The following is a 15,000-nucleotide window of genomic DNA, read 5'->3' as shown; positions in this document are numbered from 1 at the left end:
GCTGTACTTAAATTAAAGAACTAACAGGAGTGGTCTTTGACCCACACGGGTATAAACCCATTGGATTTTAAGTCCAACGCTTTAACCACGTGGCCATCCTGGTGCTGAGATTGTTTGGGGACTGTCTCTGTGAGAATCGGGACTTCAAGCCCCACCCTGCCACAGAGTTGTGTCCAATTTTAGGCACCAGGCTTTAGGAAAGATGTGAAGGCTGAGGAAAGTATCCCCGCTTGTTACCCGAGTGACTGGCAGACACACAGAAACACAGGCAGACACAAAGAGACACAGACATAAACACAGGTAGATACAGAAAGACACAGACATAAACACACACACACAGATTGATGTAAACAGACATAAACATAAACCCAGACAGACAGTGACTCAGACACAGAGAGAGACTGGCAGGCAGAGAGAAACACTGTCGGTAATTTGCCTGATTGTTGTTCTATTTCTGACCGTATATTTGGTGAATACTTGCAGATCAATGAAAACGACAAAAATCTCGAGGTGTTGAAAGTTGTGGGATTGAATCCCGCCTAACTCAGGATTAGTTCTCCAGGGATTTGGTTACATTTTGAAATGAAATGGGATGAAAAATGCTGGAACCGTAGTCGGCAGGATTCGAACCTGCGCAGGGAGACCCCAATGGATTTCTAGTCCATCGCCTTAACCACTCGGCCACGACTACTGGATCTGTGAGACTTTAAATGTTGCTCAGATAAAATCGCAATCATCCATCGCTCTGGAGCAGGACAGCACTCAGTCCCTGAACAGTCTCCGCTCAGGAGAATTCTCAGAGACAATCTCCTCCCGCATTTTTTAATTTTTCTCTGTAACTTTATAACACGAAGCTACAGCAAGAAATATAATTCAAACGGCCACTGCGAATTGACTTCCGGTCTTATGTGCGGCGATGCTCACCATTGCACGAACGCAGGACATTGCAGTGCGTTCAGTGCAGAAGCGCAGAGGAAGAATCGCGCTGTGGACGGACCGGCGGGCGGGACGATTATTCACATCCCAAATTTAACACCTTTGTGCAGCTCCTTAAAACCCTCCTTGGAAAAAGAGAGGAGATAAAAATCAATGTCATCAGCCTCCATTTTTGTCAATGTCTCTCTCTCTCTCTATCTCTGTCTTCCTCTCTCTCTCTCTGTGTGTGTCTCTCTCTCTCTGTCTCTCTGTCTCTGTCTCTCTCTGTGTCAGTCTCTTTCTCTCTCTATCTCTGTCTTTCTCTCTCTCTCTCTGTGTCTCTCTCTCTGTCTCTCTCTCTCGCTGTCTGTGTCAGTCTCTTTCTCAGTTCAGTTCAGTTCAGTTCAGTTCAAATGCTTTATTGGCATGAAAGTTTACAGAGAACCATATTGCCAAAGCTTACATAGCAAAAAGGTACAGTTTTCCAACATTCTGTCGGTGTCAATCGATTTGACATTTGTTGGGTACATACAATATTACTTTTAAACAATATTAATTTTAAACAGTCTTTGTACTTCATTTGGTACGTTCAATATTAATTTTAAACAGTCTTAATTTTAAACAGTCCTCAGGTTGTGACATGTTGTTACATATTTGGCCCCTAGGTATGGTCTGTCTCCTTCTCCTAGGACTAATCTCAATTTTGACAGGTCATCCGATTCCTTGAAATCTGGGGTTGTTTGGCTTAGCTTGTTGAATAATATGTTTCTTGATGTGTTGAATTTTTCGCATTTTAGGAGGAAATGCATCTCTGTTTCAACCTCGCCGGCCAGACATTGATCGCATATTCTATTCTCTCTAGGCTGCCAGGATTTCTTGTATCTGCCTTTTTCAATTTCCAGTTGGTGGTCGCTTAGTCTGTACCTGGTGAGGGTCTGTCTCTGTTTTGTGTCTCTGATGGTCGTGAGGTAGTCTGCCAGTTTATATTCTCTTTTTAGGGCCCGGTAACATTCTAATCTGCTTTGGCTTTCGGTTATATTGTTCCAATGTTCCAGGTAGGTTTCTTTGCATTTTTTAATGATTTGGTTCACTCGGATTGGTGTTTGGACGGCTGTGTTGGTCTGGGGCTGGTCAGGGTCCGGCTGAGTACTTAGTTTCAGTAGCAGCTGACTCAGGGGACTCTTTTCTGGGTTTAGCTCTTGGGTCTGAAAGGCTTTGAAATGAAGGGTGTCTGGGGAGCTAGATTTGAGGTGATTTAGGAAGTTTAGTGCTCGTTTTTGAATGTTTATTATCAGTGGGTATCTGCCTAGTTCGGCTCTGCATGCATTTGTTGGCGTTTTTCTTTGGGTGCGAAGGATGCTTCGGCAGAATTCTGCATGTAGAGCTTCTATTGTGTGTTTTTCCCATTTAGTGTAGCTTTGGTGATTTAGCGGGCCCCATACTTCACTACCGTATAGTGCAATGGGCAGGATTATGCTGTCAAATATTTTTAGCCAGATTTTGATTGGGATTTGGATGTTGTAGAATTTTCTTTTTATTGCATATAGGGCTCTTCGGGCTTTTTCTTTTAGTGCATTCACTGCTATGCTGAAGCTCCCTGATGCTGTAATAGTTAGACCAAGGTAGGTGTAGCTCATAGTGTGTCCTATAGTGGTATCACTGAGGGTAAACTGGTATTTGTTTTCCTGACATCTGGGCCTTTTTTGAAAAATCATGATGTTGTTTTTCTTTAAATTTACCGTTAGAGCCCAATTTTGGCAGTATTTGTCGAGTAGGTCTAGTTGTTGCTGTAATCCCTGTTCTGTGGGAGACAGCAGAACCAGGTCGTCCGCATAGAACAGGTATTTCACTTCTCCATCCAGGAGATGGAGACCTGGTGACTCGCTTTGCTCCAGCATTTCTGCTAATTCATTTATGTATATGTTGAACAGGGTCGGGCTCAAATTGCAGCCCTGCCGGACGCCTCTTCTCTGGGTGAAGAAATCGGTGCGTTTGTCTCCAATTTTGACCCCGCATTTGTTTTTCAGATACATTGATTTAATAAGGTCATAGACTTTGCCCCCTATTCCACACTGAAGAAGTTTATAATAGAGCCGTTTGTGCCATATAGAGTCAAAGGCTTTCTTGAAGTCGATGAAACAGGCGAATATTTTCCCATTTTTTGTTTGGTGTATATGTTTTTCAATGAGGGTGTGAAGGGTATAGATATGGTCGGCGGTGCAGTGTTTTGGAAGAAAGCCTATTTGGTTTTTTCTGAGGATATTATGTTTGTTAAGAAAATCAAGTAATCTACTATTTAGAATACTGCAGAATAACTTCCCTAGACAACTGTTGACACAGATGCCGCGGTAGTTATTTGGGTCTGATTTGTTTCCACTTTTACATATGGGGGAGATTAGTCCTTGGCACCAGATATCGGGAAAACAGCCTGAACGTAATATAATGTTGAATAATTTGAGTACCGCACCCTGCATCTCCATATTGCTGAACTTGAGCATTTCATTTTTGATGTTGTCTGGGCCACAGGCTTTCTTTAGGTGGAGAGATTTTGTTTTTGTGGCCAGTTCTTTCCATGTGATTGGGGAGTCTAGAGGGTTTTGGTTGTCTTTAATTGTTGCTTCTAATGTGTGGAGTTTTTCTGTGACCTGATGTTGACTTGGGTTTGTTTTGTTTATTGGGATGTCTTTGTAGAGGTTTTCAAAATGTGTTCTCCAGATGTCGCCATCTTGGATTGGTAATGCTTGCAATTGTGTTGTACTCAGGTTATTCCACATTTCCCAGAATTGTTTTGGGTTGGTGGAGTTTTCAATTTCTTCGAGTATTTTGTGGGTATAGTTTTGTGTTTTGTTCCTAATGGTGTGTTTATATCTTTTGAGGGTTTCATTGTATCTAGTACGTCGGTCCGGATTGTTTGGTTGCCGATGATTTTGGTTTGATATTTTTCTCAGGTCTTTTCTGGCATTTTTGCATTCGTGGTCAAACCATTTCTTATTTTTATTTTGTCTTTTGTGACGCTTCCTCTTCTGTTTCACAAGGTCGGCTTTTACAGCTGCCTCATGGAAGATCATATTTATATCCTCTATGGCCATGTTTACACCATCTCTGGTGATCTCGTATGGGTTTTCTTTAAATTTTGATATTTTACTTGTGAGATCAGGTGACTTTAGTGCTGTGATGAATTTTTCTCCACTGTCTGGGGCCCATCTGTATGTCTGGTTTATTTTATGGAGCTTACTGGGTTACTTTTTTGTGTCAGTAGTTTGGGCAGAAAGTTTAAGGTACATATTTATTTGGTTATGGTCTGAGAGGGGGGATTGCTGCCTGACAGTGAATGAGTTGATATCGCAGGGGTCCAGGTCAGTGATTGTATAGTCCACCACACTAGACCCAAGAGTTGAGGAGTATGTGAGTCTCCCTAGGGAGTCCCCTCTGAACCTACCGTTAACTATGTACAGGCCTAAGGTTCGGCAGAGTTGCACTACCTCCCTACCACTTTTATTTATTTCACGATCAAGGTTGTTCCGATTTGCGATGGCTGGTGTGACATCTAAAGGGGTCTGGCCAAACACATGGTTGTTTCCCTTGTGGGTCTATGAAGTCAGGTTCACAACCGGTCCTTGCATTTAGGTCCCCACATATTATCACCTTTCCTTGGGCCTGGAAATGGCTGATTTCCATGTGGAGAGTATCAAATAACTCCTCTTCGAAATATGACTCTCTGTCTCTCTCTCACTGTCTCTCTCTCGGTCTCTCTCACTCAGTCCCTCTCTGTATGTCTCTCTCTGTATTTCTCTCTCTATCACTCTCTGTCTCTCTCTCTCTATCACTCTCTGTCTCTCTCACTCAGTCCCTCTCTGTATGTCTCTCTCTGTATTTCTCTCTCTCTCTCTCTCTCTCCCCCCTGTCTCCTTCTCACACTGTCCAGTTCTCTTCACAGCTCGATTGTTTCTCTGATAGGCTTTGCTTTCATTAGCTCCTCTTTATTATAGTGGTGAGTATTCCCGCCTGTCACGCGGGAAACATCGGGTTCAATTCCCTGATGGGGAGGAAGACCAAGTGAGATAAAGACTGAAAGTTATAGATACATTTCACAATTCCATCTCTTTGTTAGTTGAGAGTGACACAGAGAGAGTTAGAGAAAAATGCAGATTCAGCAGATGCCAAAATAGCATTTTAGGAATGACAGTTAAATATGCAATCTTACTTTTCATATCAATAAGCATCTCTTTATTTGACTGATTGAGATTCAGCAGATGGCAAACGAGTGTCACTGAGCAGGATGAAAACAAATCAGTATTAAGTTAAAGAGACACACGGGGTGGGGTTCCAACCAAGTTGGGTTTAAATCCATTGGATCTTAAGTCCAACGCCGTAACCCACATTTTTTTACACTAATATTTTTCTCTGTAGCTTTTTAACATGAAGCTACACGAAGAAAAATAAACACTATTTCACCTCATAAAGACACATTCTCCGGGTCGGGGAATTGCACCACTGCCTCAGGGGGAGAGAGGGGGTACTCCACTATACTGACCAAGCAACAGGGCGGAGGACAGCGCTGGGCGTTCACTGCAGAAGCTCAGAGCAAGAATGGCGCTGTGGACAGACCTGGGCTCATTCACCAACCCCAGAGGGAGGAGTGAGCAAGGAGAGGGAAACAAAAGAGCGAGAGAGAGAGGCAGAGAGACATAGATAGAGAGAGAGATATAGAGAGAGAGACTGACATTGACAGAGAATGAGAGACAGACAGACAGAGAGAGAGAGAGAACCTGTCGGGGAATTGAATCCTCACCACTATACTATCAAGGACCTGGTAGAGGAAGTAGTTATGCAGTGATTGAGACAAAGACTCGAACACACACACACACAGACATGTGTGTCTGCTCTCTATGTTTATGTGTAAGTCACATATTTAATAACCTTTTCTGAGTGTCATAGATTCATAGAATCTTACAGCACTGAAGGAGGCCATTCGGCCCGCCGTGCCTGTGCTGTCCCTTTGAAAGAGCAGTGGTGCTCAGTCCGACCCCCCGCTTTTTGTCCGTAACCCTGTTAATCTCTTTCTCTCTGTCACTCTCTCCCTCCTCCGCGCCCCACACAAAAGGGAGAGGGAAACAGAGAGAGAGAGCTCTATACTAACGGGGAACTGGTGCAGGAAGTTGTCAAAATGTTCTTCATGTGCCAGTAAATTTTTTAAATTATTTTATACGGTTTATTTCTTTTCTACATTTCCAAGGAGGATTTTAAGGAGTTGCACAAAGTTTTAAAATTCGAGATGTTAAAAATACTTCCTCCCCGTCGGGGAATTGAACCCCGGTCTCCCGCGTGACAGGCGGGGATACTCACCACTATACTAACGAGGAATTCTGAAAAGCTGATGCTGTCAGAGCAAGAATTAAGCTGTGAACAGAACTCGACAAAGGAGAGAGAGACCGAGAGAGAGGGAGAGACTGAGAGAGACAAAGACAGAGCCAAAGGGAGACTGAGAGAGAGAATGACACAGAAAAAGAAGCCTATTACATTGATGTTTTTCTTTTAATTCAAGAGTTACCAGCAGTGGGGTTAAAACCCAGGCGGGTATAAACCCATTGGATCATAAGCTTTAACCACTCAGCCAACCTGGTGCTGTCTCTGCATATGAATTGTTTCTGTGGGTATCGGGACTTCAAGCCCCACCCTGCCACAGAGTTGTGTTCAATTTTGAGCACCAGGCTTCAGGAAGGATGTGAAGGCTGAGGAAAGTATCCCCGCTTGTTACCCGAGTGACTGGCAGACACACAGAAACACAGGCAGACACAAAGAGACACAGACATAAACACAGGTAGATACAGAAAGACACAGACATAAACACACACACACAGATTGATGTAAACAGACATAAACATAAACCCAGACAGACAGTGACTCAGACATAGAGAGAGACTGGCAGGCAGAGAGAAACACTGTCGCTAATTTGCCTGATTTTTGTTCCATTTCTGGCCGTATATTTGGTGAATACTTGCAGATCAATGAAAACGAGAAAAATCCCGAGGTGTTGAAAGTTGTGGGATTTAACTCCGCCTAACTCAGGATTAGTTCTCCAGGGATTTGTTGACATTTTTAAATGAAATGGATGAAATAAAGCTGAAACCGTAGTACGGCAGGATTGGAACCTGCGCGGGGAGACCCCAATGGATTTACTAGACCATTGCCTTTACCACTCGGCCAAGATTTTAAATGCTGCTCAGATAAAATCGCAATCATCCATCGCTCCTTACAAAAAGTGCACTTAGTTGCTAAACAGTCTCCGCTCAGGAAAATTCTCAGAGACAATCTCCTCTCGCATTGTTTTATTTTACTTTTTTTCTCTGTAGCTTTACAACACGAAGCTACAGCAAGAAATGCAACTAAACAGGCCGCCGCGAATTGACTTCCGGTCTTATGTGCGAGGATGGCTCACCACTGCACTAACGAAGGACATTGCGGTGCGTTCAGTGCAGAAGCGCAGAGCAAGAATCGCGCTGTGGACAGACCGGCGGGCGGTGCGATTATTCACATCCCAAATTTAACACCTTTGTGCAGCTCCTTCAAATCCTCCTTGGAAATAGAGAACAGAAAAAACCAATGTCATAAGCCTCCATTTTTATCAATCTCTCTCTCAAATTCAAATTCAAATTCAAATGCTTTATTGGCATGAAAGTTTACAGAGAACCATATTGCCAAAGCTTACATAGAAAAAAGGTACATTTTCAAACATTCTGTAGGTGTCAATCGATTTGACATTTGTTGGGTACATACAATATTACTTTTAAACAATATTAATTTTAAACAGTCTTTCTACTTCATTTGGTACGTTCAATATTAATTTTAAACAGTCTTAATTTTAAACAGTCCTCAGGTTGTGACATGTTGTTACATATTTGGCCCCAAGGTATGGTCTGTCTCCTTCTCCCAGGACTAATCTCAATTTTGACAGGCCATCCAATTCCTTGAAATCTGGGGTTGTTTGGCTTAGCTTGTTGAATAATATGTTTCTTGATGTGTTGAATTTTTCGCATTTTAGGAGGAAATGCATTTCTGTTTCAACCTCGCCAGCCAGACATTGATCGCATATTCTATTCTCTCTAGGCTGCCAGGATTTCTTGTATCTGCCTTTTTCAATTTCCAGTTGGTGGTCGCTTAGTCTGTACCTGGTGAGGGTCTGTCTCTGTTTTGTGTCTCTGATGGTCGTGAGGTAGTCTGCCAGTCTGTCTCTGTCTCTCTGTCTCGTCTGTCTCTCTGTCTCTGTCTCTCTCTCTGTCTCTCTCTCTGTCTCTCTCTCTCTCTGTCTGTCTCTCTCTCTCTGTCTCTCTCTCTCTGTCTCTCTCTCTCTCTCTCTCTGTCTCTCTCTCTCTCTCTCTGTCTCTCTCTCTCTCTGTCTCGCCAATTCCAATTCCAATTCAAATGCTTTATTGGCATGAAAGTTTACAGCGAACCATATTGCCAAAGCTTACATAGCAAAAAGGTACCGTTTTCCAACATTCTGTAGGTGTCAATCGATTTGACATTTGTTGGGTACATACAATATTACTTTTAAACAATATTAATTTTAAACAGTCTTTCTACTTCATTTGGTACGTTCAATATTAATTTTAAACAGTCTTACTTTTAAACAGTCCTCAGGTTGTGACATGTTGTTACATATTTGGCCCCAAGGTATGGTCTGTCTCCTTCTCCCAGGACTAATCTCAATTTTGACAGGTCATCCAATTCCTTGAAATCTGGGGTTGTTTGGCTTAGCTTGTTGAATAATATGTTTCTTGATGTGTTGAATTTTTTGCATTTTAGGAGGAAATGCATTTCTGTTTCAACCTCGCCGGCCAGACATTGATCGCATATTCTATTCTCTCTCGGCTGCCAGGATTTCTTGTATCTGCCTTTTTCAATTTCCAGTTGGTGGTCGCTTAGTCTGTACCTGGTGAGGGTCTGTCTCTGTTTTATGTCTCTGATGGTCGTGAGGTAGTCTGCCAGTTTATATTCTCTTTTTAGGGCCCGGTAACATTCTAATCTGCTTTGGCTTTCGGTTATTTTGTTCCAATGTTCCAGGTAGGTTTCTTTGCATTGTTTAATGATTTGGTTCACTCGGATTGGTGTTTGGACGGCTGTGTTGGTCTGGGGCTGGTCAGGGTCCGGCTGAGTACTTAGTTTCAGTAGCAGCTGACTCAGGGGTCTCTTTTCTGGGTTTAGCTCTTGGGTCTGAAAGGCTTTGAAATGAAGGGTCTGGGGAGCTAGATTTGAGGTGATTTAGGAAGTTTAGTGCTCGTTTTTGGATGTTTATTATCAGTGGGTATCTGCCTAGTTCGGCTCTGCATGCATTTGTTGGCGTTTTTCTTTGGGTGCGAAGGATGCTTCGGCAGAATTCTGCATGTAGGGCTTCTATTGTGTGTTTTTCCCATTTAGTGCAGCTTTGGTGATTTAGCGGGCCCCATACTTCACTACCGTACAGTGCAATGGGCAGGATTATGCTGCCAAATATTTTGAGCCAGATTTTGATTGGGATTTGTATGTTGTAGAATTTTCTTTTTATTGCATATAGGGCTCTTCAGGCTTTTTCTTTTAGTGCATTCACTGCTATGCTGAAGCTCCCTGATGCTGTAATAGTTAGACCAAGGTAGGTGTAACTCATAGTGTGTCCTATAGTGGTATCACTGAGGGTAAACTGGTATTTGTTTTCCTGTATCTCCGTATCTCTCTGTGTTTCTCTGTCTGTCTCTCTCTGTCTGTCTCTCTCTCTCCGTCTCTCTCTCTCTGTCTCTCTCTCTCTGTCTCTCTGTCTCTCTCTCTCTATCTCTCTCTCTCTCTCTCTCTCTCTCAATTCAATTCAAATGCTTTATTGGCATGAAAGTTTACAGGTCTGTCTCTCTCTCTGTCTCTCTCTCTGTCTCTCTCTCTGTCTCTCTGTCTCTGTCTCTGTCTCTCTGTCTCGTCTCTCTCTCTGTCTCTGTCTCTCTCTCTGTCTCTCTCTCTGTCTCTCTCTCTCTCTGTCTGTCTCTCTCTCTCCGTCTCTCTCTCTCTGTCTCTCTCTCTCTGTCTCTCTCTCTCTCTCTGTCTGTCTCTCTCTCTCTCTCTCAATTCAATTCAAATGCTTTATTGGCATGAAAGTTTACAGGTCTGTCTCTCTCTCTGTCTCTCTCTCTGTCTCTCTCTCTGTCTCTCTGTCTCTGTCTCTGTCTCTCTGTCTCGTCTCTCTCTCTGTCTCTGTCTCTCTCTCTGTCTCTCTCTCCAATTCCAATTCCAATTCAAATGCTTTATTGGCATGAAAGTTTACAGAGAACCATATTGCCAAAGCTTACATAGCAAAAAGGTACAGTTTTCCAACATTCTGTAGGTGTCAATCGATTTGACATTTGTTGGGTACATACAATATTACTTTTAAACAATATTAATTTTAAACAGTCTTTGTACTTCATTTGGTACGTTCAATATTAATTTTAAACAGTCTTAATTTTAAACAGTCCTCAGGTTGTGACATTTTGTTACATATTTGGCCCCAAGGTATGGTCTGTCTCCTTCTCCTAGGACTAATCTCAATTTTGACAGGTCATCCAATTCCTTGAAATCTGGGGTTGTTTGGCTTAGCTTGTTGAATAATATGTTTCTTGATGTGTTGAATTTTTCGCATTTTAGGAGGAAATGCATCTCTGTTTCAACCTCGCCGGCCAGACATTGATCGCATATTCTATTCTCTCTAGGCTGCCAGGATTTCTTGTATCTGCCTTTTTCAATTTCCAGTTGGTGGTCGCTTAGTCTGTACCTGGTGAGGGTCTGTCTCTGTTTTGTGTCTCTGATGGTCGTGAGGTAGTCTGCCAGTTTATATCCTCTTTTTAGGGCCCGGTAACATTCTAATCTGCTTTGGCTTTCGGTTATTTTGTTCCAATGTTCCAGGTAGGTTTCTTTGCATTGTTTAATGATTTGGCTCACTCGGATTGGTGTTTGGACGGCTGTGTTGGTCTGGGGCTGGTCAGGGTCCGGCTGAGTACTTAGTTTCAGTAGCAGCTGACTCAGGGGACTCTTTTCTGGGTTTAGCTCTTGGGTCTGAAAGGCTTTGAAATGAAGGGTGTCTGGGGAGCTAGATTTGAGGTGATTTAGGAAGTTTAGTGCTCGTTTTTGGATGTTTATTATCAGTGGGTATCTGCCTAGTTCGGCTCTGCATGCATTTGTTGGCGTTTTTCTTTGGGTGCGAAGGATGCTTCGGCAGAATTCTGCATGTAGGGCTTCTATTGTGTGTTTTTCCCATTTAGTGTAGCTTTGGTGATTTAGCGGGCCCCATACTTCACTACCGTACAGTGCAATGGGCAGGATTATGCTGTCAAATATTTTGAGCCAGATTTTGATTGGGATTTGGATGTTGTAGAACTTTCTTTTTATTGCATATAGGGCTCTTCGGGCTTTTTTTTTAGTGCATTCACTGCTATGCTGAAGCTCCCTGATGCTGTAATAGTTAGACCAAGGTAGGTGTAGCTCATAGTGTGTCCTATAGTGGTATCACTGAGGGTAAACTGGTATTTGTTTTCCTGACATCTGGGCCTTTTTGAAAAATCATGATGTTGGTTTTCTTTAGATTTACTGTTAGAGCCCAATTTTGGCAGTATTTTTCGAGTAGGTCTAGTTGTTGCTGTAATCCCTGTTCTGTGGGAGACAGCAGAACCAGGTCGTCTGCATAGAACAGGGATTTTACTTCTCCATCCAGGAGACGGAGACCTGGTGACTCGCTTTGCTCCAGCATGTCTGCTAATTCATTTATGTATATGTTGAACAGGGTCGGGCTCAAATTGCAGCCCTGCCGGACGCCTCTTCTCTGGGTGAAGAAATCGGTGTGTTTGTCTCCAATTTTGACTCCGCATTTGTTTTTCAGATACATTGATTTAATAAGGTCATAGACTTTGCCCCCTATTCCACACTGAAGAAGTTTATAATAGAGCCCTTCGTGCCATATAGAGTCAAAGGCTTTCTTGAAGTCGATGAAACAGGCGAATATTTTCCATTTTTTGTTTGGTGTATATGTTTTTCAATGAGGGTGTGAAGGGTATAGATATGGTCGGCGGTGCGGTGTTTTGGAAGAAAGCCTATTTGGTTTTTTCTGAGGATATTATGTTTGTTAAGAAAATCAAGTAATCTACTATTTAGAATACTGCAGAATAACTTCCCTAGACAACTGTTGACACAGATGCCGCGGTAGTTATTTGGGTCTGATTTGTTTCCACTTTTATATATGGGGGAGATTAGTCCTTGGCACCAGATATCGGGAAAACAGCCTGAACGTAATATGATGTTGAATAATTTGAGTACCGCACCCTGCATCTCCATATTGCTGAACTTGAGCATTTCATTTTTGATGTTGTCTGGGCCACAGGCTTTCTTTAGGTGGAGAGATTTTGTTTTTGTGGCCAGTTCTTTCCATGTGATTGGGGAGTCTAGAGGGTTTTGGTTGTCTTTAATTGTTGCTTCTAATGTGTGGAGTTTTTCTGTGACCTGATGTTGACTTGGGTTTGTTTCGTTTATTGGGATGTCTTTGTAGAGGTTTTCAAAATGTGTTCTCCAGATGTCGCCATCTTGGATTGGTACTGCTTGCAATTGTGTTGTACTCAGGTTATTCCACATTTCCCAGAATTGTTTTGGATTGGTGGAGTTTTCAATTTCTTCGAGTATTTTGTGGGTATAGTTTTGTGTTTTGTTCCTAATGGTGTATTTATATCTTTTGAGGGTTTCATTGTATCTAGTACGTAGGTCCGGATTGTTTGGTTGGCGATGCTTTTGGTTTGATATTTTTCTCAGGTCTTTTCTGGCATTTATGCATTCGTGGTCAAACCATTTCTTATTTTTATTTTGTCTTTTGTGACGCTTCCTCTTCTGTTTCACAAGGTCGGCTTTTACAGCTGCCTCATGGAAGATCATATTTATATCCTCTATGGCCATGTTTACACCATCTCTGGTGATCTCGTATGGGTTTTCTTTAAATTTTGATATTTTACTTGTGAGATCAGGTGACTTTAGTGCTGTGATGAATTTTTCTCCACTGTCTGGGGCCCATCTGTATGTCTGGTTTATTTTATGGAGCTTACTGGGTTCCTTTTTTGTGTCTGTAGTTTGGGCAGAAAGTTTAAGGTACATATTTATTTGGTTATGGTCTGAGAGGGGGGATTGCTGCCTGACAGTGAATGAGTTGATATCGCAGGGGTCCAGGTCAGTGATTGTATAGTCCACCACACTAGACCCAAGAGTTGAGGAGTATGTGAGTCTCCCTCGGGAGTCCCCTCTGAACCTACCGTTAACTATGTACAGGCCTAAGGCTCGGCAGAGTTGCTCTACCTCCCTACCGCTTTTATTTATTTCACGATCAAGGTTGTTCCGATTTGTGATGGCTGGTGTGACATCTAAAGGGGTCTGGCCAAACACATGGTTGTTTCCCTGTGGGTCTATGAAGTCAGGTTCACAACCGGTCCTTGCATTTATGTCCCCACATATTATCACCTCTCTGTCTCTCTGTCTCTGTCTCTCTGTCTCTCTCTCTCTGTCTCTCTCTCTGTCTCTGTCTCTCTGTCTGTCTCGTCTCTCTCTGTGTCTCTGTCTCTCTGTCTCGTCTCTCTCTCTCTGTGTCTCTCTGTTTCTGTCTCTGTCTCTCTCTCTGTGTCTCTGTCTCTCTCTCTGTCTCTCTGTCTCTGTCTCTCTCTGTCTCTCTCTCTGTCTCTCTGTCTCTCTCTGTCTCTCTCAATTCAATTCAATTCAATTCAAATGCTTTATTGGCATGAAAGTTTACAGGGAACCATATTGCCAAAGCTTACATAATAAAAAGTACAGTTTTCCAACATTCTGTAGGTGTCAAACAATTTTGACCTTCGTTGGGTACATACAATATTACTTTAAATAATATTAATTTAAACAGTCGTTGTACATCTCTCTCTCTGTGTCTCTCTCCAATTCCAATTCCAATTCCAATTCCAATGCTTTATTGGCATGAAAGTTTACAGAGAACCACATTGCCAAAGCTTACATAGCAAAAAGGTACAGTTTTCCAACATTCTGTAGGTGTCAATCGATTTGACATTTGTCGGGTACATACAATATTACTTTTAAACAACATTAATTTTAAACAGTCTTTGTACTTCATTTGGTACGTTCAATATTAACTTTTAACAGTCTTAATTTTAAACAGTCCTCAGGTTGTGACATGTTGTTACATATTTGGCCCCAAGGTATGTTCTGTCTCCTTCTCCCAGGACTAATCTCAATTTTGACAGGTCATCCAATTCCTTGAAATCTGGGTTGTTTGGCTTAGCTTGTTGAATAATATGTTTCTTGATGTGTTGAATTTTTCGCATTTTAGGAGGAAATGCATTTCTGTTTCAACCTCGCCAGCCAGACATTGATCGCATATTCTATTCTCTCTAGGCTGCCAGGATTTCTTGTATCTGCCTTTTTCAATTTCCAGTTGGTGGTCGCTTAGTCTGTACCTGGTGAGGGTCTGTCTCTGTTTTGTGTCTCTGATGGTCGTGAGGTAGTCTGCCAGTTTATATTCTCTTTTTAGGGCCCGGTAACATTCTAATCTGCTTTGGCTTTCGGTTATTTTGTTCCAATGTTCCAGGTAGGTTTCTTTGCATTGTTTAATGATTTGGTTCACTCGGATTGGTGTTTGGACGGCTGTGTTGGTCTGGGGCTGGTCAGGGTCCGGCTGAGTACTTAGTTTCAGTAGCAGCTGACTCAGGGGACTCTTTTCTGGGTTTAGCTCTTGGGTCTGAAAGGCTTTGAAATGAAGGGTGTCTGGGGAGCTAGATTTGAGGTGATTTGGGAGGTTTAGTGCTCGTTTTTGGATGTTTATTATCAGTGGGTATCTGCCTAGTTCGGCTCTGCATGCATTTGTTGGCGTTTTTCTTTGGGTGCGAAGGATGCTTCGGCAGAATTCTGCATGTAGGGCTTCTATTGTGTGTTTTTCCCATTTAGTGTAGCTTTGGTGATTTAGCGGGCCCCATACTTCACTACCGTACAGTGCAATGGGCAGGATTATGCTGTCAAATATTTTGAGCCAGATTTTGATTGGGATTTGGATGTTGTAGAATTTTCTTTTTATTG

The 15,000-nt window shown here is 42.4% G+C and overlaps 1 non-coding gene across 1 annotated transcript; it reads right to left on the bottom strand.

The window, feature by feature from the left end:
- Nucleotides 1-609: 609 nt before the first annotated feature.
- Nucleotides 610-691, bottom strand: trnas-aga (transfer RNA serine (anticodon AGA)). Its single transcript has one exon. It is a non-coding gene; the product is annotated as a tRNA-Ser (tRNA).
- Between the last annotated feature and the right edge of the window lie 14,309 nt (nucleotides 692-15,000).

The sequence above is a fragment of the Somniosus microcephalus genome, chromosome 4, assembly GCF_052327205.1.
Source record: "Somniosus microcephalus isolate GS21.2 chromosome 4, FLI_Smic_1.0, whole genome shotgun sequence".
In the NCBI taxonomy this organism is placed as follows: domain Eukaryota; kingdom Metazoa; phylum Chordata; class Chondrichthyes; order Squaliformes; family Somniosidae; genus Somniosus; species Somniosus microcephalus.
The sequence above is the reverse complement of the archived record's forward strand: the minus strand, read 5'-3'. Positions and strand labels throughout refer to the sequence as shown.